This window comes from Hyla sarda, unplaced genomic scaffold (genome assembly GCF_029499605.1).
Source record: "Hyla sarda isolate aHylSar1 unplaced genomic scaffold, aHylSar1.hap1 scaffold_188, whole genome shotgun sequence".
In the NCBI taxonomy this organism is placed as follows: Eukaryota; Metazoa; Chordata; class Amphibia; order Anura; family Hylidae; genus Hyla; species Hyla sarda.
This window is the reverse complement of record NW_026608532.1, coordinates 250,814-271,850: the sequence shown is the minus strand read 5'-3', so window position 1 is coordinate 271,850 and position 21,037 is coordinate 250,814. Positions and strand designations below refer to the sequence as shown.

At 45.8% G+C, this 21,037-nt stretch overlaps 9 non-coding genes across 9 annotated transcripts; all 9 read right to left on the bottom strand.

Annotated features, from left to right (window-relative positions):
• Nucleotides 1-1,233: 1,233 nt before the first annotated feature.
• LOC130315526 (U2 spliceosomal RNA) lies at nt 1,234-1,424 on the bottom strand. Its single transcript, XR_008863005.1, has one exon. It is a non-coding gene; the product is annotated as a U2 spliceosomal RNA (small nuclear RNA).
• Nucleotides 1,425-3,517: 2,093 nt separating this feature from the next.
• Nucleotides 3,518-3,708, bottom strand: LOC130315524 (U2 spliceosomal RNA). Its single transcript, XR_008863003.1, has one exon. It is a non-coding gene; the product is annotated as a U2 spliceosomal RNA (small nuclear RNA).
• Nucleotides 3,709-5,791: 2,083 nt separating this feature from the next.
• Nucleotides 5,792-5,982, bottom strand: LOC130315523 (U2 spliceosomal RNA). Its single transcript, XR_008863002.1, has one exon. It is a non-coding gene; the product is annotated as a U2 spliceosomal RNA (small nuclear RNA).
• Nucleotides 5,983-8,064: 2,082 nt separating this feature from the next.
• LOC130315522 (U2 spliceosomal RNA) lies at nt 8,065-8,255 on the bottom strand. Its single transcript, XR_008863001.1, has one exon. It is a non-coding gene; the product is annotated as a U2 spliceosomal RNA (small nuclear RNA).
• A 2,081-nt stretch (nt 8,256-10,336) lies between these two features.
• LOC130315521 (U2 spliceosomal RNA) lies at nt 10,337-10,527 on the bottom strand. The gene has a single exon (XR_008863000.1). It is a non-coding gene; the product is annotated as a U2 spliceosomal RNA (small nuclear RNA).
• Nucleotides 10,528-12,617: 2,090 nt separating this feature from the next.
• Nucleotides 12,618-12,808, bottom strand: LOC130315619 (U2 spliceosomal RNA). The gene has a single exon (XR_008863088.1). It is a non-coding gene; the product is annotated as a U2 spliceosomal RNA (small nuclear RNA).
• Nucleotides 12,809-14,883: 2,075 nt separating this feature from the next.
• Nucleotides 14,884-15,074, bottom strand: LOC130315520 (U2 spliceosomal RNA). The gene has a single exon (XR_008862999.1). It is a non-coding gene; the product is annotated as a U2 spliceosomal RNA (small nuclear RNA).
• A 2,105-nt stretch (nt 15,075-17,179) lies between these two features.
• LOC130315519 (U2 spliceosomal RNA) lies at nt 17,180-17,370 on the bottom strand. The gene has a single exon (XR_008862998.1). It is a non-coding gene; the product is annotated as a U2 spliceosomal RNA (small nuclear RNA).
• Nucleotides 17,371-19,457: 2,087 nt separating this feature from the next.
• LOC130315517 (U2 spliceosomal RNA) lies at nt 19,458-19,648 on the bottom strand. Its single transcript, XR_008862997.1, has one exon. It is a non-coding gene; the product is annotated as a U2 spliceosomal RNA (small nuclear RNA).
• Between the last annotated feature and the right edge of the window lie 1,389 nt (nt 19,649-21,037).

Below are 21,037 nucleotides of genomic sequence, written 5' to 3'. Positions count from 1 at the left end.
ATATGTGTGTGTGTGCGCGTATATATATATATATATATATATATATATATATATATATATATTTCTCCGCCGAAATCACTTTTAAACCCATTTCCACCTTTTTTTCCCTTCTCTTCCTCTTACTTTTTTTTCACGTTTTTTTACGTTTTTCTCCTTTTCGCCTCTTTTCTGGGCGTATTATTCTTCTTTTTCTTCTTTTTTTTCGTCTAATGCATACCCCATCAGTGCAGCAATGCTTATTCAATACCGCCAGCAGATGGAGACACTGGGGGATAATTTTCTAAGGATTTATACTGATTTTTCCTGTCTGAATTTGTCGCACAGAAAGTTGCAGGCCAAATATGTGTGACATTTCTGCGACTTTAGCTTCTAGAGCATTTTTACAACATTATACATAGGTGCTGAATACATAAAAAGCGACTGTTCAGCGACAGACAAGTCGCATCGGCTGAAAGTAGGCCAGAATGTCAGTCCATGTTGGAGCAGGTTTAGATACAGTCTAAAGCATAGATCTCAAAGTCTGTGCACAGAATTTAGCAAGGGCCTCGCACCTTCTGATGCATCAGGTAGGTGCACAATAGCATAGCCTAACCCTCTGTACTTTGGTCTATATTGATGCGGGACATAGACAGCCAGCTGATGACCAATCCATTAGTGCAATGGATGGCTGGAAGCATTTGTCTTTGCCTTTGCAATACCACAGAAGCAATGCATGGTCAATGTACAGCAATGACACACCTGTGTGAACAGCCAGGAGACCCCCCCCCCCCCCCATGTTATGTTACATAGTTACATAGTTAGTACGGTCGAAAAAAGACATATGTCCATCAAGTTCAACCAGGGAATTAAGGGGTAGGGGTGTGGCGCGATATTGGGGAAGGGATGAGATTTTATATTTCTTCATAAGCATTAATCTTATTTTGTCAATTAGGAACATTCAGCACCCACCCGCTATCAAGGCAGCTGCCTATCATGTCATGCCCTACCTGCACAGGTGTGCTGGCTACTCAAATGATCCAATTAAGGAGGCCATTTAGTCAGCAGCAGCAGAAGTCCTGTGCCTGGACGCTCCAACAGCGGCCAGACACAAGCAGAAGCAGAAGCAGCAGCAGCACCACCTTTTGTTTTTTGGCTGCAGCAGCAGCAGCAGCAAGGCCCACAGGGCTGGCTAGCTGGCTAGCCAGCAAGCAGGTAGCAATGAAAGTAGGAATCTTTCTTTTTAACCCTGTAAGGGGGTGGTGCACTGTACCCGAAGATACTGCCATATCGGGTCAATGCATAGGGCGACGGAAGCAAGCTTCGAAATCGGCCCCCGTTCTCAAAAATCCATTTAATATATGGTCCCCAGATAGGGGACGTATCAGATATTAAACTGATAAGAACAGATACTACACTTGATCTTAGCCAAAAGGCCGAGAAGCGATAACCGTGAAAGGGGCGGGCCCAACAAGGTCCCCTTCATGGGCACTATCACTGCTTGCTGTCAGGGAGGCTGCCAGACAATTTTCCATGCACACTCTGGGCTGGGGGGCAGTCAACCACCAGTACACACAGCAGAACCTAAACCCATACCATTATTGCTAAGCAGCAAGACAGGGGCCCATTGCACTCCCACGGGGCCTTTTTAAATGCAATCCATAACCCGGATTTGCCAGGAACCCTTCTTACTCCTCCTACTTGCATGTGACACTGGGCTTAGGATCTGCATAGGAAACACACACACAAGCACACACCTACCTTTGTTGCCTGCAGATGCCTCCTTGGCTGTCCCCAAACGGTATCAAACCAACACCCACGGGAAGCTGTAAGCATAGAGGACATGCCTGCACCCCATTGGACTTACCTGTGTGGGTTAAACCCGGGTTATTTGACAACCTATGGCGGTGATGGTTCTGCTCAGGCAGAGCAGTGCTGATGCTCCTCATAAAGCTGTCGCTGCTGTGAAGGTTCTAGGTGACATCACAAATCCCTATGGTTACATACACAACAAAGCTGGGTTGTTGTTGTTTACACTCTGCAAGGCCTGTGGAAGTGAGTGACATCATAGCACTGTAGTTCTGAGGGTTCTAGATGGATGCAACAATCTCCTGTTGCTTCTATGAAGGCCATATTAGACGACATCACCAAACAGCTCCATAGTCACATACACAGCAAAGGAGAGATGTTGTTTACACCTAGTGATGTCAGTGGTATTGAGTGACATCACAGCACAGTGCTAAGGCTCCTGGGCCTGGACACAGCAGCGGCTGCAATATCTCAACGGAGAATACGTTTATATATATGTGTGTGTGTGCGCGTATATATATATATATATATATATATATATATATATATATATATATATATATTTCTCCGCCGAAATCACTTTTAAACCCATTTCCACCTTTTTTTCCCTTCTCTTCCTCTTACTTTTTTTTCACGTTTTTTTACGTTTTTCTCCTTTTCGCCTCTTTTCTGGGCGTATTATTCTTCTTTTTCTTCTTTTTTTTCGTCTAATGCATACCCCATCAGTGCAGCAATGCTTATTCAATACCGCCAGCAGATGGAGACACTGGGGGATAATTTTCTAAGGATTTATACTGATTTTTCCTGTCTGAATTTGTCGCACAGAAAGTTGCAGGCCAAATATGTGTGACATTTCTGCGACTTTAGCTTCTAGAGCATTTTTACAACATTATACATAGGTGCTGAATACATAAAAAGCGACTGTTCAGCGACAGACAAGTCGCATCGGCTGAAAGTAGGCCAGAATGTCAGTCCATGTTGGAGCAGGTTTAGATACAGTCTAAAGCATAGATCTCAAAGTCTGTGCACAGAATTTAGCAAGGGCCTCGCACCTTCTGATGCATCAGGTAGGTGCACAATAGCATAGCCTAACCCTCTGTACTTTGGTCTATATTGATGCGGGACATAGACAGCCAGCTGATGACCAATCCATTAGTGCAATGGATGGCTGGAAGCATTTGTCTTTGCCTTTACAATACCACAGAAGCAATGCATGGTCAATGTACAGCAATGACACACCTGTGTGAACAGCCAGGAGACCCCCCCCCCCCCATGTTATGTTACATAGTTACATAGTTAGTACGGTCGAAAAAAGACATATGTCCATCAAGTTCAACCAGGGAATTAAGGGGTAGGGGTGTGGCGCGATATTGGGGAAGGGATGAGATTTTATATTTCTTCATAAGCATTAATCTTATTTTGTCAATTAGGAACATTCAGCACCCACCCGCTATCAAGGCAGCTGCCTATCATGTCATGCCCTACCTGCACAGGTGTGCTGGCTACTCAAATGATCCAATTAAGGAGGCCATTTAGTCAGCAGCAGCAGAAGTCCTGTGCCTGGACGCTCCAACAGCGGCCAGACACAAGCAGAAGCAGAAGCAGCAGCAGCACCACCTTTTGTTTTTTGGCTGCAGCAGCAGCAGCAGCAAGGCCCACAGGGCTGGCTAGCTGGCTAGCCAGCAAGCAGGTAGCAATGAAAGTAGGAATCTTTCTTTTTAACCCTGTAAGGGGGTGGTGCACTGTACCCGAAGATACTGCCATATCGGGTCAATGCATAGGGCGACGGAAGCAAGCTTCGAAATCGGCCCCCGTTCTCAAAAATCCATTTAATATATGGTCCCCAGATAGGGGACGTATCAGATATTAAACTGATAAGAACAGATACTACACTTGATCTTAGCCAAAAGGCCGAGAAGCGATAACCGTGAAAGGGGCGGGCCCAACAAGGTCCCCTTCATGGGCACTATCACTGCTTGCTGTCAGGGAGGCTGCCAGACAATTTTCCATGCACACTCTGGGCTGGGGGGCAGTCAACCACCAGTACACACAGCAGAACCTAAACCCATACCATTATTGCTAAGCAGCAAGACAGGGGCCCATTGCACTCCCACGGGGCCTTTTTAAATGCAATCCATAACCCGGATTTGCCAGGAACCCTTCTTACTCCTCCTACTTGCATGTGACACTGGGCTTAGGATCTGCATAGGAAACACACACACAAGCACACGCCTACCTTTGTTGCCTGCAGATGCCTCCTTGGCTGTCCCCAAACGGTATCAAACCAACACCCACGGGAAGCTGTAAGCATAGAGGACATGCCTGCACCCCATTGGACTTACCTGTGTGGGTTAAACCCGGGTTATTTGACAACCTATGGCGGTGATGGTTCTGCTCAGGCAGAGCAGTGCTGATGCTCCTCATAAAGCTGTCGCTGCTGTGAAGGTTCTAGGTGACATCACAAATCCCTATGGTTACATACACAACAAAGCTGGGTTGTTGTTGTTTACACTCTGCAAGGCCTGTGGAAGTGAGTGACATCATAGCACTGTAGTTCTGAGGGTTCTAGATGGATGCAACAATCTCCTGTTGCTTCTATGAAGGCCATAATAGACGACATCACCAAACAGCTCCATAGTCACATACACAGCAAAGGAGAGATGTTGTTTACACCTAGTGATGTCAGTGGTATTGAGTGACATCACAGCACAGTGCTAAGGCTCCTGGGCCTGGACACAGCAGCGGCTGCAATATCTCAACGGAGAATACGTTTATATATATATGTGTGTGTGTGCGCGTATATATATATATATATATATATATATATATATATATATTTCTCCGCCGAAATCACTTTTAAACCCATTTCCACCTTTTTTCCCTTCTCTTCCTCTTACTTTTTTTTCACGTTTTTTTACGTTTTTCTCCTTTTCGCCTCTTTTCTGGGCGTATTATTCTTCTTTTTCTTCTTTTTTTTCGTCTAATGCATACCCCATCAGTGCAGCAATGCTTATTCAATACCGCCAGCAGATGGAGACACTGGGGGATAATTTTCTAAGGATTTATACTGATTTTTCCTGTCTGAATTTGTCGCACAGAAAGTTGCAGGCCAAATATGTGTGACATTTCTGCGACTTTAGCTTCTAGAGCATTTTTACAACATTATACATAGGTGCTGAATACATAAAAAGCGACTGTTCAGCGACAGACAAGTCGCATCGGCTGAAAGTAGGCCAGAATGTCAGTCCATGTTGGAGCAGGTTTAGATACAGTCTAAAGCATAGATCTCAAAGTCTGTGCACAGAATTTAGCAAGGGCCTCGCACCTTCTGATGCATCAGGTAGGTGCACAATAGCATAGCCTAACCCTCTGTACTTTGGTCTATATTGATGCGGGACATAGACAGCCAGCTGATGACCAATCCATTAGTGCAATGGATGGCTGGAAGCATTTGTCTTTGCCTTTGCAATACCACAGAAGCAATGCATGGTCAATGTACAGCAATGACACACCTGTGTGAACAGCCAGGAGACCCCCCCCCCCCCCATGTTATGTTACATAGTTACATAGTTAGTACGGTCGAAAAAAGACATATGTCCATCAAGTTCAACCAGGGAATTAAGGGGTAGGGGTGTGGCGCGATATTGGGGAAGGGATGAGATTTTATATTTCTTCATAAGCATTAATCTTATTTTGTCAATTAGGAACATTCAGCACCCACCCGCTATCAAGGCAGCTGCCTATCATGTCATGCCCTACCTGCACAGGTGTGCTGGCTACTCAAATGATCCAATTAAGGAGGCCATTTAGTCAGCAGCAGCAGAAGTCCTGTGCCTGGACGCTCCAACAGCGGCCAGACACAAGCAGCAGCAGAAGCAGCAGCAGCACCACCTTTTGTTTTTTGGCTGCAGCAGCAGCAGCAGCAAGGCCCACAGGGCTGGCTAGCTGGCTAGCCAGCAAGCAGGTAGCAATGAAAGTAGGAATCTTTCTTTTTAACCCTGTAAGGGGGTGGTGCACTGTACCCGAAGATACTGCCATATCGGGTCAATGCATAGGGCGACGGAAGCAAGCTTCGAAATCGGCCCCCGTTCTCAAAAATCCATTTAATATATGGTCCCCAGATAGGGGACGTATCAGATATTAAACTGATAAGAACAGATACTACACTTGATCTTAGCCAAAAGGCCGAGAAGCGATAACCGTGAAAGGGGCGGGCCCAACAAGGTCCCCTTCATGGGCACTATCACTGCTTGCTGTCAGGGAGGCTGCCAGACAATTTTCCATGCACACTCTGGGCTGGGGGGCAGTCAACCACCAGTACACACAGCAGAACCTAAACCCATACCATTATTGCTAAGCAGCAAGACAGGGGCCCATTGCACTCCCACGGGGCCTTTTTAAATGCAATCCATAACCCGGATTTGCCAGGAACCCTTCTTACTCCTCCTACTTGCATGTGACACTGGGCTTAGGATCTGCATAGGAAACACACACACAAGCACACACCTACCTTTGTTGCCTGCAGATGCCTCCTTGGCTGTCCCCAAACGGTATCAAACCAACACCCACGGGAAGCTGTAAGCATAGAGGACATGCCTGCACCCCATTGGACTTACCTGTGTGGGTTAAACCCGGGTTATTTGACAACCTATGGCGGTGATGGTTCTGCTCAGGCAGAGCAGTGCTGATGCTCCTCATAAAGCTGTCGCTGCTGTGAAGGTTCTAGGTGACATCACAAATCCCTATGGTTACATACACAACAAAGCTGGGTTGTTGTTGTTTACACTCTGCAAGGCCTGTGGAAGTGAGTGACATCATAGCACTGTAGTTCTGAGGGTTCTAGATGGATGCAACAATCTCCTGTTGCTTCTATGAAGGCCATAATAGACGACATCACCAAACAGCTCCATAGTCACATACACAGCAAAGGAGAGATGTTGTTTACACCTAGTGATGTCAGTGGTATTGAGTGACATCACAGCACAGTGCTAAGGCTCCTGGGCCTGGACACAGCAGCGGCTGCAATATCTCAACGGAGAATACGTTTATATATATGTGTGTGTGTGCGCGTATATATATATATATATATATATATATATATATATATATATTTCTCCGCCGAAATCACTTTTAAACCCATTTCCACCTTCTTTTCCCTTCTCTTCCTCTTACTTTTTTTTCACGTTTTTTTACGTTTTTCTCCTTTTCGCCTCTTTTCTGGGCGTATTATTCTTCTTTTTCTTCTTTTTTTTCGTCTAATGCATACCCCATCAGTGCAGCAATGCTTATTCAATACCGCCAGCAGATGGAGACACTGGGGGATAATTTTCTAAGGATTTATACTGATTTTTCCTGTCTGAATTTGTCGCACAGAAAGTTGCAGGCCAAATATGTGTGACATTTCTGCGACTTTAGCTTCTAGAGCATTTTTACAACATTATACATAGGTGCTGAATACATAAAAAGCGACTGTTCAGCGACAGACAAGTCGCATCGGCTGAAAGTAGGCCAGAATGTCAGTCCATGTTGGAGCAGGTTTAGATACAGTCTAAAGCATAGATCTCAAAGTCTGTGCACAGAATTTAGCAAGGGCCTCGCACCTTCTGATGCATCAGGTAGGTGCACAATAGCATAGCCTAACCCTCTGTACTTTGGTCTATATTGATGCGGGACATAGACAGCCAGCTGATGACCAATCCATTAGTGCAATGGATGGCTGGAAGCATTTGTCTTTGCCTTTGCAATACCACAGAAGCAATGCATGGTCAATCTACAGCAATGACACACCTGTGTGAACAGCCAGGAGACCCCCCCCCCCCATGTTATGTTACATAGTTACATAGTTAGTACGGTCGAAAAAAGACATATGTCCATCAAGTTCAACCAGGGAATTAAGGGGTAGGGGTGTGGCGCGATATTGGGGAAGGGATGAGATTTTATATTTCTTCATAAGCATTAATCTTATTTTGTCAATTAGGAACATTCAGCACCCACCCGCTATCAAGGCAGCTGCCTATCATGTCATGCCCTACCTGCACAGGTGTGCTGGCTACTCAAATGATCCAATTAAGGAGGCCATTTAGTCAGCAGCAGCAGAAGTCCTGTGCCTGGACGCTCCAACAGCGGCCAGACACAAGCAGAAGCAGAAGCAGCAGCAGCACCACCTTTTGTTTTTTGGCTGCAGCAGCAGCAGCAGCAAGGCCCACAGGGCTGGCTAGCTGGCTAGCCAGCAAGCAGGTAGCAATGAAAGTAGGAATCTTTCTTTTTAACCCTGTAAGGGGGTGGTGCACTGTACCCGAAGATACTGCCATATCGGGTCAATGCATAGGGCGACGGAAGCAAGCTTCGAAATCGGCCCCCGTTCTCAAAAATCCATTTAATATATGGTCCCCAGATAGGGGACGTATCAGATATTAAACTGATAAGAACAGATACTACACTTGATCTTAGCCAAAAGGCCGAGAAGCGATAACCGTGAAAGGGGCGGGCCCAACAAGGTCCCCTTCATGGGCACTATCACTGCTTGCTGTCAGGGAGGCTGCCAGACAATTTTCCATGCACACTCTGGGCTGGGGGGCAGTCAACCACCAGTACACACAGCAGAACCTAAACCCATACAATTATTGCTAAGCAGCAAGACAGGGGCCCATTGCACTCCCACGGGGCCTTTTTAAATGCAATCCATAACCCGGATTTGCCAGGAACCCTTCTTACTCCTCCTACTTGCATGTGACACTGGGCTTAGGATCTGCATAGGAAACACACACACAAGCACACACCTACCTTTGTTGCCTGCAGATGCCTCCTTGGCTGTCCCCAAACGGTATCAAACCAACACCCACGGGAAGCTGTAAGCATAGAGGACATGCCTGCACCCCATTGGACTTACCTGTGTGGGTTAAACCCGGGTTATTTGACAACCTATGGCGGTGATGGTTCTGCTCAGGCAGAGCAGTGCTGATGCTCCTCATAAAGCTGTCGCTGCTGTGAAGGTTCTAGGTGACATCACAAATCCCTATGGTTACATACACAACAAAGCTGGGTTGTTGTTGTTTACACTCTGCAAGGCCTGTGGAAGTGAGTGACATCATAGCACTGTAGTTCTGAGGGTTCTAGATGGATGCAACAATCTCCTGTTGCTTCTATGAAGGCCATAATAGACGACATCACCAAACAGCTCCATAGTCACATACACAGCAAAGGAGAGATGTTGTTTACACCTAGTGATGTCAGTGGTATTGAGTGACATCACAGCACAGTGCTAAGGCTCCTGGGCCTGGACACAGCAGCGGCTGCAATATCTCAACGGAGAATACGTTTATATATATGTGTGTGTGTGCGCGTATATATATATATATATATATATATATATATATATATATATTTCTCCGCCGAAATCACTTTTAAACCCATTTCCACCTTTTTTTCCCTTCTCTTCCTCTTACTTTTTTTTCACGTTTTTTTACGTTTTTCTCCTTTTCGCCTCTTTTCTGGGCGTATTATTCTTCTTTTTCTTCTTTTTTTTCGTCTAATGCATACCCCATCAGTGCAGCAATGCTTATTCAATACCGCCAGCAGATGGAGACACTGGGGGATAATTTTCTAAGGATTTATACTTATTTTTCCTGTCTGAATTTGTCGCACAGAAAGTTGCAGGCCAAATATGTGTGACATTTCTGCGACTTTAGCTTCTAGAGCATTTTTACAACATTATACATAGGTGCTGAATACATAAAAAGCGACTGTTCAGCGACAGACAAGTCGCATCGGCTGAAAGTAGGCCAGAATGTCAGTCCATGTTGGAGCAGGTTTAGATACAGTCTAAAGCATAGATCTCAAAGTCTGTGCACAGAATTTAGCAAGGGCCTCGCACCTTCTGATGCATCAGGTAGGTGCACAATAGCATAGCCTAACCCTCTGTACTTTGGTCTATATTGATGCGGGACATAGACAGCCAGCTGATGACCAATCCATTAGTGCAATGGATGGCTGGAAGCATTTGTCTTTGCCTTTGCAATACCACAGAAGCAATGCATGGTCAATCTACAGCAATGACACACCTGTGTGAACAGCCAGGAGACCCCCCCCCCCATGTTATGTTACATAGTTACATAGTTAGTACGGTCGAAAAAAGACATATGTCCATCAAGTTCAACCAGGGAATTAAGGGGTAGGGGTGTGGCGCGATATTGGGGAAGGGATGAGATTTTATATTTCTTCATAAGCATTAATCTTATTTTGTCAATTAGGAACATTCAGCACCCACCCGCTATCAAGGCAGCTGCCTATCATGTCATGCCCTACCTGCACAGGTGTGCTGGCTACTCAAATGATCCAATTAAGGAGGCCATTTAGTCAGCAGCAGCAGAAGTCCTGTGCCTGGACGCTCCAACAGCGGCCAGACACAAGCAGAAGCAGAAGCAGCAGCAGCACCACCTTTTGTTTTTTGGCTGCAGCAGCAGCAGCAGCAAGGCCCACAGGGCTGGCTAGCTGGCTAGCCAGCAAGCAGGTAGCAATGAAAGTAGGAATCTTTCTTTTTAACCCTGTAAGGGGGTGGTGCACTGTACCCGAAGATACTGCCATATCGGGTCAATGCATAGGGCGACGGAAGCAAGCTTCGAAATCGGCCCCCGTTCTCAAAAATCCATTTAATATATGGTCCCCAGATAGGGGACGTATCAGATATTAAACTGATAAGAACAGATACTACACTTGATCTTAGCCAAAAGGCCGAGAAGCGATAACCGTGAAAGGGGCGGGCCCAACAAGGTCCCCTTCATGGGCACTATCACTGCTTGCTGTCAGGGAGGCTGCCAGACAATTTTCCATGCACACTCTGGGCTGGGGGGCAGTCAACCACCAGTACACACAGCAGAACCTAAACCCATACAATTATTGCTAAGCAGCAAGACAGGGGCCCATTGCACTCCCACGGGGCCTTTTTAAATGCAATCCATAACCCGGATTTGCCAGGAACCCTTCTTACTCCTCCTACTTGCATGTGACACTGGGCTTAGGATCTGCATAGGAAACACACACACAAGCACACACCTACCTTTGTTGCCTGCAGATGCCTCCTTGGCTGTCCCCAAACGGTATCAAACCAACACCCACGGGAAGCTGTAAGCATAGAGGACATGCCTGCACCCCATTGGACTTACCTGTGTGGGTTAAACCCGGGTTATTTGACAACCTATGGCGGTGATGGTTCTGCTCAGGCAGAGCAGTGCTGATGCTCCTCATAAAGCTGTCGCTGCTGTGAAGGTTCTAGGTGACATCACAAATCCCTATGGTTACATACACAACAAAGCTGGGTTGTTGTTGTTTACACTCTGCAAGGCCTGTGGAAGTGAGTGACATCATAGCACTGTAGTTCTGAGGGTTCTAGATGGATGCAACAATCTCCTGTTGCTTCTATGAAGGCCATAATAGACGACATCACCAAACAGCTCCATAGTCACATACACAGCAAAGGAGAGATGTTGTTTACACCTAGTGATGTCAGTGGTATTGAGTGACATCACAGCACAGTGCTAAGGCTCCTGGGCCTGGACACAGCAGCGGCTGCAATATCTCAACGGAGAATACGTTTATATATATGTGTGTGTGTGCGCGTATATATATATATATATATATATATATATATATATATATATATATATATTTCTCCGCCGAAATCACTTTTAAACCCATTTCCACCTTTTTTTCCCTTCTCTTCCTCTTACTTTTTTTTCACGTTTTTTTACGTTTTTCTCCTTTTCGCCTCTTTTCTGGGCGTATTATTCTTCTTTTTCTTCTTTTTTTTCGTCTAATGCATACCCCATCAGTGCAGCAATGCTTATTCAATACCGCCAGCAGATGGAGACACTGGGGGATAATTTTCTAAGGATTTATACTTATTTTTCCTGTCTGAATTTGTCGCACAGAAAGTTGCAGGCCAAATATGTGTGACATTTCTGCGACTTTAGCTTCTAGAGCATTTTTACAACATTATACATAGGTGCTGAATACATAAAAAGCGACTGTTCAGCGACAGACAAGTCGCATCGGCTGAAAGTAGGCCAGAATGTCAGTCCATGTTGGAGCAGGTTTAGATACAGTCTAAAGCATAGATCTCAAAGTCTGTGCACAGAATTTAGCAAGGGCCTCGCACCTTCTGATGCATCAGGTAGGTGCACAATAGCATAGCCTAACCCTCTGTACTTTGGTCTATATTGATGCGGGACATAGACAGCCAGCTGATGACCAATCCATTAGTGCAATGGATGGCTGGAAGCATTTGTCTTTGCCTTTGCAATACCACAGAAGCAATGCATGGTCAATGTACAGCAATGACACACCTGTGTGAACAGCCAGGAGACCCCCCCCCCCCATGTTATGTTACATAGTTACATAGTTAGTACGGTCGAAAAAAGACATATGTCCATCAAGTTCAACCAGGGAATTAAGGGGTAGGGGTGTGGCGCGATATTGGGGAAGGGATGAGATTTTATATTTCTTCATAAGCATTAATCTTATTTTGTCAATTAGGAACATTCAGCACCCACCCGCTATCAAGGCAGCTGCCTATCATGTCATGCCCTACCTGCACAGGTGTGCTGGCTACTCAAATGATCCAATTAAGGAGGCCATTTAGTCAGCAGCAGCAGAAGTCCTGTGCCTGGACGCTCCAACAGCGGCCAGACACAAGCAGAAGCAGAAGCAGCAGCAGCACCACCTTTTGTTTTTTGGCTGCAGCAGCAGCAGCAGCAAGGCCCACAGGGCTGGCTAGCTGGCTAGCCAGCAAGCAGGTAGCAATGAAAGTAGGAATCTTTCTTTTTAACCCTGTAAGGGGGTGGTGCACTGTACCCGAAGATACTGCCATATCAGGTCAATGCATAGGGCGACGGAAGCAAGCTTCGAAATCGGCCCCCGTTCTCAAAAATCCATTTAATATATGGTCCCCAGATAGGGGACGTATCAGATATTAAACTGATAAGAACAGATACTACACTTGATCTTAGCCAAAAGGCCGAGAAGCGATAACCGTGAAAGGGGCGGGCCCAACAAGGTCCCCTTCATGGGCACTATCACTGCTTGCTGTCAGGGAGGCTGCCAGACAATTTTCCATGCACACTCTGGGCTGGGGGGCAGTCAACCACCAGTACACACAGCAGAACCTAAACCCATACCATTATTGCTAAGCAGCAAGACAGGGGCCCATTGCACTCCCACGGGGCCTTTTTAAATGCAATCCATAACCCGGATTTGCCAGGAACCCTTCTTACTCCTCCTACTTGCATGTGACACTGGGCTTAGGATCTGCATAGGAAACACACACACAAGCACACACCTACCTTTGTTGCCTGCAGATGCCTCCTGCCTCCTTGGCTGTCCCCAAACGGTATCAAACCAACACCCACGGGAAGCTGTAAGCATAGAGGACATGCCTGCACCCCATTGGACTTACCTGTGTGGGTTAAACCCGGGTTATTTGACAACCTATGGCGGTGATGGTTCTGCTCAGGCAGAGCAGTGCTGATGCTCCTCATAAAGCTGTCGCTGCTGTGAAGGTTCTAGGTGACATCACAAATCCCTATGGTTACATACACAACAAAGCTGGGTTGTTGTTGTTTACACTCTGCAAGGCCTGTGGAAGTGAGTGACATCATAGCACTGTAGTTCTGAGGGTTCTAGATGGATGCAACAATCTCCTGTTGCTTCTATGAAGGCCATAATAGACGACATCACCAAACAGCTCCATAGTCACATACACAGCAAAGGAGAGATGTTGTTTACACCTAGTGATGTCAGTGGTATTGAGTGACATCACAGCACAGTGCTAAGGCTCCTGGGCCTGGACACAGCAGCGGCTGCAATATCTCAACGGAGAATACGTTTATATATATGTGTGTGTGTGCGCGTATATATATATATATATATATATATATATATATATATATATATATTTCTCCGCCGAAATCACTTTTAAACCCATTTCCACCTTTTTTTCCCTTCTCTTCCTCTTACTTTTTTTTCACGTTTTTTTACGTTTTTCTCCTTTTCGCCTCTTTTCTGGGCGTATTATTCTTCTTTTTCTTCTTTTTTTTCGTCTAATGCATACCCCATCAGTGCAGCAATGCTTATTCAATACCGCCAGCAGATGGAGACACTGGGGGATAATTTTCTAAGGATTTATACTGATTTTTCCTGTCTGAATTTGTCGCACAGAAAGTTGCAGGCCAAATATGTGTGACATTTCTGCGACTTTAGCTTCTAGAGCATTTTTACAACATTATACATAGGTGCTGAATACATAAAAAGCGACTGTTCAGCGACAGACAAGTCGCATCGGCTGAAAGTAGGCCAGAATGTCAGTCCATGTTGGAGCAGGTTTAGATACAGTCTAAAGCATAGATCTCAAAGTCTGTGCACAGAATTTAGCAAGGGCCTCGCACCTTCTGATGCATCAGGTAGGTGCACAATAGCATAGCCTAACCCTCTGTACTTTGGTCTATATTGATGCGGGACATAGACAGCCAGCTGATGACCAATCCATTAGTGCAATGGATGGCTGGAAGCATTTGTCTTTGCCTTTGCAATACCACAGAAGCAATGCATGGTCAATGTACAGCAATGACACACCTGTGTGAACAGCCAGGAGACCCCCCCCCCCCCATGTTATGTTACATAGTTACATAGTTAGTACGGTCGAAAAAAGACATATGTCCATCAAGTTCAACCAGGGAATTAAGGGGTAGGGGTGTGGCGCGATATTGGGGAAGGGCATAAGCATTAATCTTATTTTGTCAATTAGGAACATTCAGCACCCACCCGCTATCAAGGCAGCTGCCTATCATGTCATGCCCTACCTGCACAGGTGTGCTGGCTACTCAAATGATCCAATTAAGGAGGCCATTTAGTCAGCAGCAGCAGAAGTCCTGTGCCTGGACGCTCCAACAGCGGCCAGACACAAGCAGAAGCAGAAGCAGCAGCAGCACCACCTTTTGTTTTTTGGCTGCAGCAGCAGCAGCAGCAAGGCCCACAGGGCTGGCTAGCTGGCTAGCCAGCAAGCAGGTAGCAATGAAAGTAGGAATCTTTCTTTTTAACCCTGTAAGGGGGTGGTGCACTGTACCCGAAGATACTGCCATATCGGGTCAATGCATAGGGCGACGGAAGCAAGCTTCGAAATCGGCCCCCGTTCTCAAAAATCCATTTAATATATGGTCCCCAGATAGGGGACGTATCAGATATTAAACTGATAAGAACAGATACTACACTTGATCTTAGCCAAAAGGCCGAGAAGCGATAACCGTGAAAGGGGCGGGCCCAACAAGGTCCCCTTCATGGGCACTATCACTGCTTGCTGTCAGGGAGGCTGCCAGACAATTTTCCATGCACACTCTGGGCTGGGGGGCAGTCAACCACCAGTACACACAGCAGAACCTAAACCCATACCATTATTGCTAAGCAGCAAGACAGGGGCCCATTGCACTCCCACGGGGCCTTTTTAAATGCAATCCATAACCCGGATTTGCCAGGAACCCTTCTTACTCCTCCTACTTGCATGTGACACTGGGCTTAGGATCTGCATAGGAAACACACACACAAGCACACACCTACCTTTGTTGCCTGCAGATGCCTCCTTGGCTGTCCCCAAACGGTATCAAACCAACACCCACGGGAAGCTGTAAGCATAGAGGACATGCCTGCACCCCATTGGACTTACCTGTGTGGGTTAAACCCGGGTTATTTGACAACCTATGGCGGTGATGGTTCTGCTCAGGCAGAGCAGTGCTGATGCTCCTCATAAAGCTGTCGCTGCTGTGAAGGTTCTAGGTGACATCACAAATCCCTATGGTTACATACACAACAAAGCTGGGTTGTTGTTGTTTACACTCTGCAAGGCCTGTGGAAGTGAGTGACATCATAGCACTGTAGTTCTGAGGGTTCTAGATGGATGCAACAATCTCCTGTTGCTTCTATGAAGGCCATAATAGACGACATCACCAAACAGCTCCATAGTCACATACACAGCAAAGGAGAGATGTTGTTTACACCTAGTGATGTCAGTGGTATTGAGTGACATCACAGCACAGTGCTAAGGCTCCTGGGCCTGGACACAGCAGCGGCTGCAATATCTCAACGGAGAATACGTTTATATATATGTGTGTGTGTGCGCGTATATATATATATATATATATATATATATATATATATATATATATATATATATATATATATTCTCCGCCGAAATCACTTTTAAACCCATTTCCACCTTTTTTTCCCTTCTCTTCCTCTTACTTTTTTTTCACGTTTTTTTACGTTTTTCTCCTTTTCGCCTCTTTTCTGGGCGTATTATTCTTCTTTTTCTTCTTTTTTTTCGTCTAATGCATACCCCATCAGTGCAGCAATGCTTATTCAATACCGCCAGCAGATGGAGACACTGGGGGATAATTTTCTAAGGATTTATACTGATTTTTCCTGTCTGAATTTGTCGCACAGAAAGTTGCAGGCCAAATATGTGTGACATTTCTGCGACTTTAGCTTCTAGAGCATTTTTACAACATTATACATAGGTGCTGAATACATAAAAAGCGACTGTTCAGCGACAGACAAGTCGCATCGGCTGAAAGTAGGCCAGAATGTGTCAGTCCATGTTGGAGCAGGTTTAGATACAGTCTAAAGCATAGATCTCAAAGTCTGTGCACAGAATTTAGCAAGGGCCTCGCACCTTCTGATGCATCAGGTAGGTGCACAATAGCATAGCCTAACCCTCTGTACTTTGGTCTATATTGATGCGGGACATAGACAGCCAGCTGATGACCAATCCATTAGTGCAATGGATGGCTGGAAGCATTTGTCTTTGCCTTTGCAATACCACAGAAGCAATGCATGGTCAATGTACAGCAATGACACACCTGTGTGAACAGCCAGGAGACCCCCCCCCCCCCCATGTTATGTTACATAGTTACATAGTTAGTACGGTCGAAAAAAGACATATGTCCATCAAGTTCAACCAGGGAATTAAGGGGTAGGGGTGTGGCGCGATATTGGGGAAGGGATGAGATTTTATATTTCTTCATAAGCATTAATCTTATTTTGTCAATTAGGAACATTCAGCACCCACCCGCTATCAAGGCAGCTGCCTATCATGTCATGCCCTACCTGCACAGGTGTGCTGGCTACTCAAATGATCCAATTAAGGAGGCCATTTAGTCAGCAGCAGCAGAAGTCCTGTGCCTGGACGCTCCAACAGCGGCCAGACACAAGCAGAAGCAGAAGCAGCAGCAGCACCACCTTTTGTTTTTTGGCTGCAGCAGCAGCAGCAGCAAGGCCCACAGGGCTGGCTAGCTGGCTAGCCAGCAAGCAGGTAGCAATGAAAGTAGGAATCTTTCTTTTTAACCCTGTAAGGGGGTGGTGCACTGTACCCGAAGATACTGCCATATCGGGTCAATGCATAGGGCGACGGAAGCAAGCTTCGAAATCGGCCCCCGTTCTCAAAAATCCATTTAATATATGGTCCCCAGATAGGGGACGTATCAGATATTAAACTGATAAGAACAGATACTACACTTGATCTTAGCCAAAAGGCCGAGAAGCGATAACCGTGAAAGGGGCGGGCCCAACAAGGTCCCCTTCATGGGCACTATCACTGCTTGCTGTCAGGGAGGCTGCCAGACAATTTTCCATGCACACTCTGGGCTGGGGGGCAGTCAACCACCAGTACACACAGCAGAACCTAAACCCATACCATTATTGCTAAGCAGCAAGACAGGGGCCCATTGCACTCCCACGGGGCCTTTTTAAATGCAATCCATAACCCGGATTTGCCAGGAACCCTTCTTACTCCTCCTACTTGCATGTGACACTGGGCTTAGGATCTGCATAGGAAACACACACACAAGCACACACCTACCTTTGTTGCCTGCAGATGCCTCCTTGGCTGTCCCCAAACGGTATCAAACCAACACCCACGGGAAGCTGTAAGCATAGAGGACATGCCTGCACCCCATTGGACTTACCTGTGTGGGTTAAACCCGGGTTATTTGACAACCTATGGCGGTGATGGTTCTGCTCAGGCAGAGCAGTGCTGATGCTCCTCATAAAGCTGTCGCTGCTGTGAAGGTTCTAGGTGACATCACAAATCCCTATGGTTACATACACAACAAAGCTGGGTTGTTGTTGTTTACACTCTGCAAGGCCTGTGGAAGTGAGTGACATCATAGCACTGTAGTTCTGAGGGTTCTAGATGGATGCAACAATCTCCTGTTGCTTCTATGAAGGCCATAATAGACGACATCACCAAACAGCTCCATAGTCACATACACAGCAAAGGAGAGATGTTGTTTACACCTAGTGATGTCAGTGGTATTGAGTGACATCACAGCACAGTGCTAAGGCTCCTGGGCCTGGACACAGCAGCGGCTGCAATATCTCAACGGAGAATACGTTTATATATATGTGTGTGTGTGCGCGTATATATATATATATATATATATATATATATATATATATATATATATCTCCGCCGAAATCACTTTTAAACCCATTTCCACCTTTTTTTCCCTTCTCTTCCTCTTACTTTTTTTTCACGTTTTTTTACGTTTTTCTCCTTTTCGCCTCTTTTCTGGGCGTATTATTCTTCTTTTTCTTCTTTTTTTTCGTCTAATGCATACCCCATCAGTGCAGCAATGCTTATTCAATACCGCCAGCAGATGGAGACACTGGGGGATAATTTTCTAAGGATTTATACTGATTTTTCCTGTCTGAATTTGTCGCACAGAAAGTTGCAGGCCAAATATGTGTGACATTTCTGCGACTTTAGCTTCTAGAGCATTTTTACAACATTATACATAGGTGCTGAATACATAAAAAGCGACTGTTCAGCGACAGACAAGTCGCATCGGCTAAAAGTAGGCCAGAATGTCAGTCCATGTTGGAGCAGGTTTAGATACAGTCTAAAGCATAGATCTCAAAGTCTGTGCACAGAATTTAGCAAGGGCCTCGCACCTTCTGATGCATCAGGTAGGTGCACAATAGCATAGCCTAACCCTCTGTACTTTGGTCTATATTGATGCGGGACATAGACAGCCAGCTGATGACCAATCCATTAGTGCAATGGATGGCTGGAAGCATTTGTCTTTGCCTTTGCAATACCACAGAAGCAATGCATGGTCAATGTACAGCAATGACACACCTGTGTGAACAGCCAGGAGACCCCCCCCCCCCCATGTTATGTTACATAGTTACATAGTTAGTACGGTCGAAAAAAGACATATGTCCATCAAGTTCAACCAGGGAATTAAGGGGTAGGGGTGTGGCGCGATATTGGGGAAGGGATGAGATTTTATATTTCTTCATAAGCATTAATCTTATTTTGTCAATTAGGAACATTCAGCACCCACCCGCTATCAAGGCAGCTGCCTATCATGTCATGCCCTACCTGCACAGGTGTGCTGGCTACTCAAATGATCCAATTAAGGAGGCCATTTAGTCAGCAGCAGCAGAAGTCCTGTGCCTGGACGCTCCAACAGCGGCCAGACACAAGCAGAAGCAGAAGCAGCAGCAGCACCACCTTTTGTTTTTTGGCTGCAGCAGCAGCAGCAGCAAGGCCCACAGGGCTGGCTAGCTGGCTAGCCAGCAAGCAGGTAGCAATGAAAGTAGGAATCTTTCTTTTTAACCCTGTAAGGGGGTGGTGCACTGTACCCGAAGATACTGCCATATCGGGTCAATGCATAGGGCGACGGAAGCAAGCTTCGAAATCGGCCCCCGTTCTCAAAAATCCATTTAATATATGGTCCCCAGATAGGGGACGTATCAGATATTAAACTGATAAGAACAGATACTACACTTGATCTTAGCCAAAAGGCCGAGAAGCGATAACCGTGAAAGGGGCGGGCCCAACAAGGTCCCCTTCATGGGCACTATCACTGCTTGCTGTCAGGGAGGCTGCCAGACAATTTTCCATGCACACTCTGGGCTGGGGGGCAGTCAACCACCAGTACACACAGCAGAACCTAAACCCATACCATTATTGCTAAGCAGCAAGACAGGGGCCCATTGCACTCCCACGGGGCCTTTTTAAATGCAATCCATAACCCGGATTTGCCAGGAACCCTTCTTACTCCTCCTACTTGCATGTGACACTGGGCTTAGGATCTGCATAGGAAACACACACACAAGCACACACCTACCTTTGTTGCCTGCAGATGCCTCCTTGGCTGTCCCCAAACGGTATCAAACCAACACCCACGGGAAGCTGTAAGCATAGAGGACATGCCTGCACCCCATTGGACTTACCTGTGTGGGTTAAACCCGGGTTATTTGACAACCTATGGCGGTGATGGTTCTGCTCAGGCAGAGCAGTGCTGATGCTCCTCATAAAGCTGTCGCTGCTGTGAAGGTTCTAGGTGACATCACAAATCCCTATGGTTACATACACAACAAAGCTGGGTTGTTGTTGTTTACACTCTGCAAGGCCTGTGGAAGTGAGTGACATCATAGCACTGTAGTTCTGAGGGTTCTAGATGGATGCAACAATCTCCTGTTGCTTCTATGAAGGCCATAATAGACGACATTACCAAACAGCTCCATAGTCACATACACAGCAAAGGAGAGATGTTGTTTACACCTAGTGATGTCAGTGGTATTGAGTGACATCACAGCACAGTGCTAAGGCTCCTGGGCCTGGACACAGCAGCGGCTGCAATATCTCAACGGAGAATACGTTTATATATATGTGTGTGTGTGTGCGCGTATATATATATATATATATATATATATATATATATATATATATATTTCTCCGCCGAAATCACTTTTAAACCCATTTCCACCTTTTTTTCCCTTCTCTTCCTCTTACTTTTTTTTCACGTTTTTTTACGTTTTTCTCCTTTTCGCCTCTTTTCTGGGCGTATTATTCTTCTTTTTCTTCTTTTTTTTCGTCTAATGCATACCCCATCAGTGCAGCAATGCTTATTCAATACCGCCAGCAGATGGAGACACTGGGGGATAATTTTCTAAGGATTTATACTGATTTTTCCTGTCTGAATTTGTCGCACAGAAAGTTGCAGGCCAAATATGTGTGACATTTCTGCGACTTTAGCTTCTAGAGCATTTTTACAACATTATACATAGGTGCTGAATACATAAAAAGCGACTGTTCAGCGACAGACAAGTCGCATCGGCTGAAAGTAGGCCAGAATGTCAGTCCATGTTGGAGCAGGTTTAGATACAGTCTAAAGCATAGATCTCAAAGTCTGTGCACAGA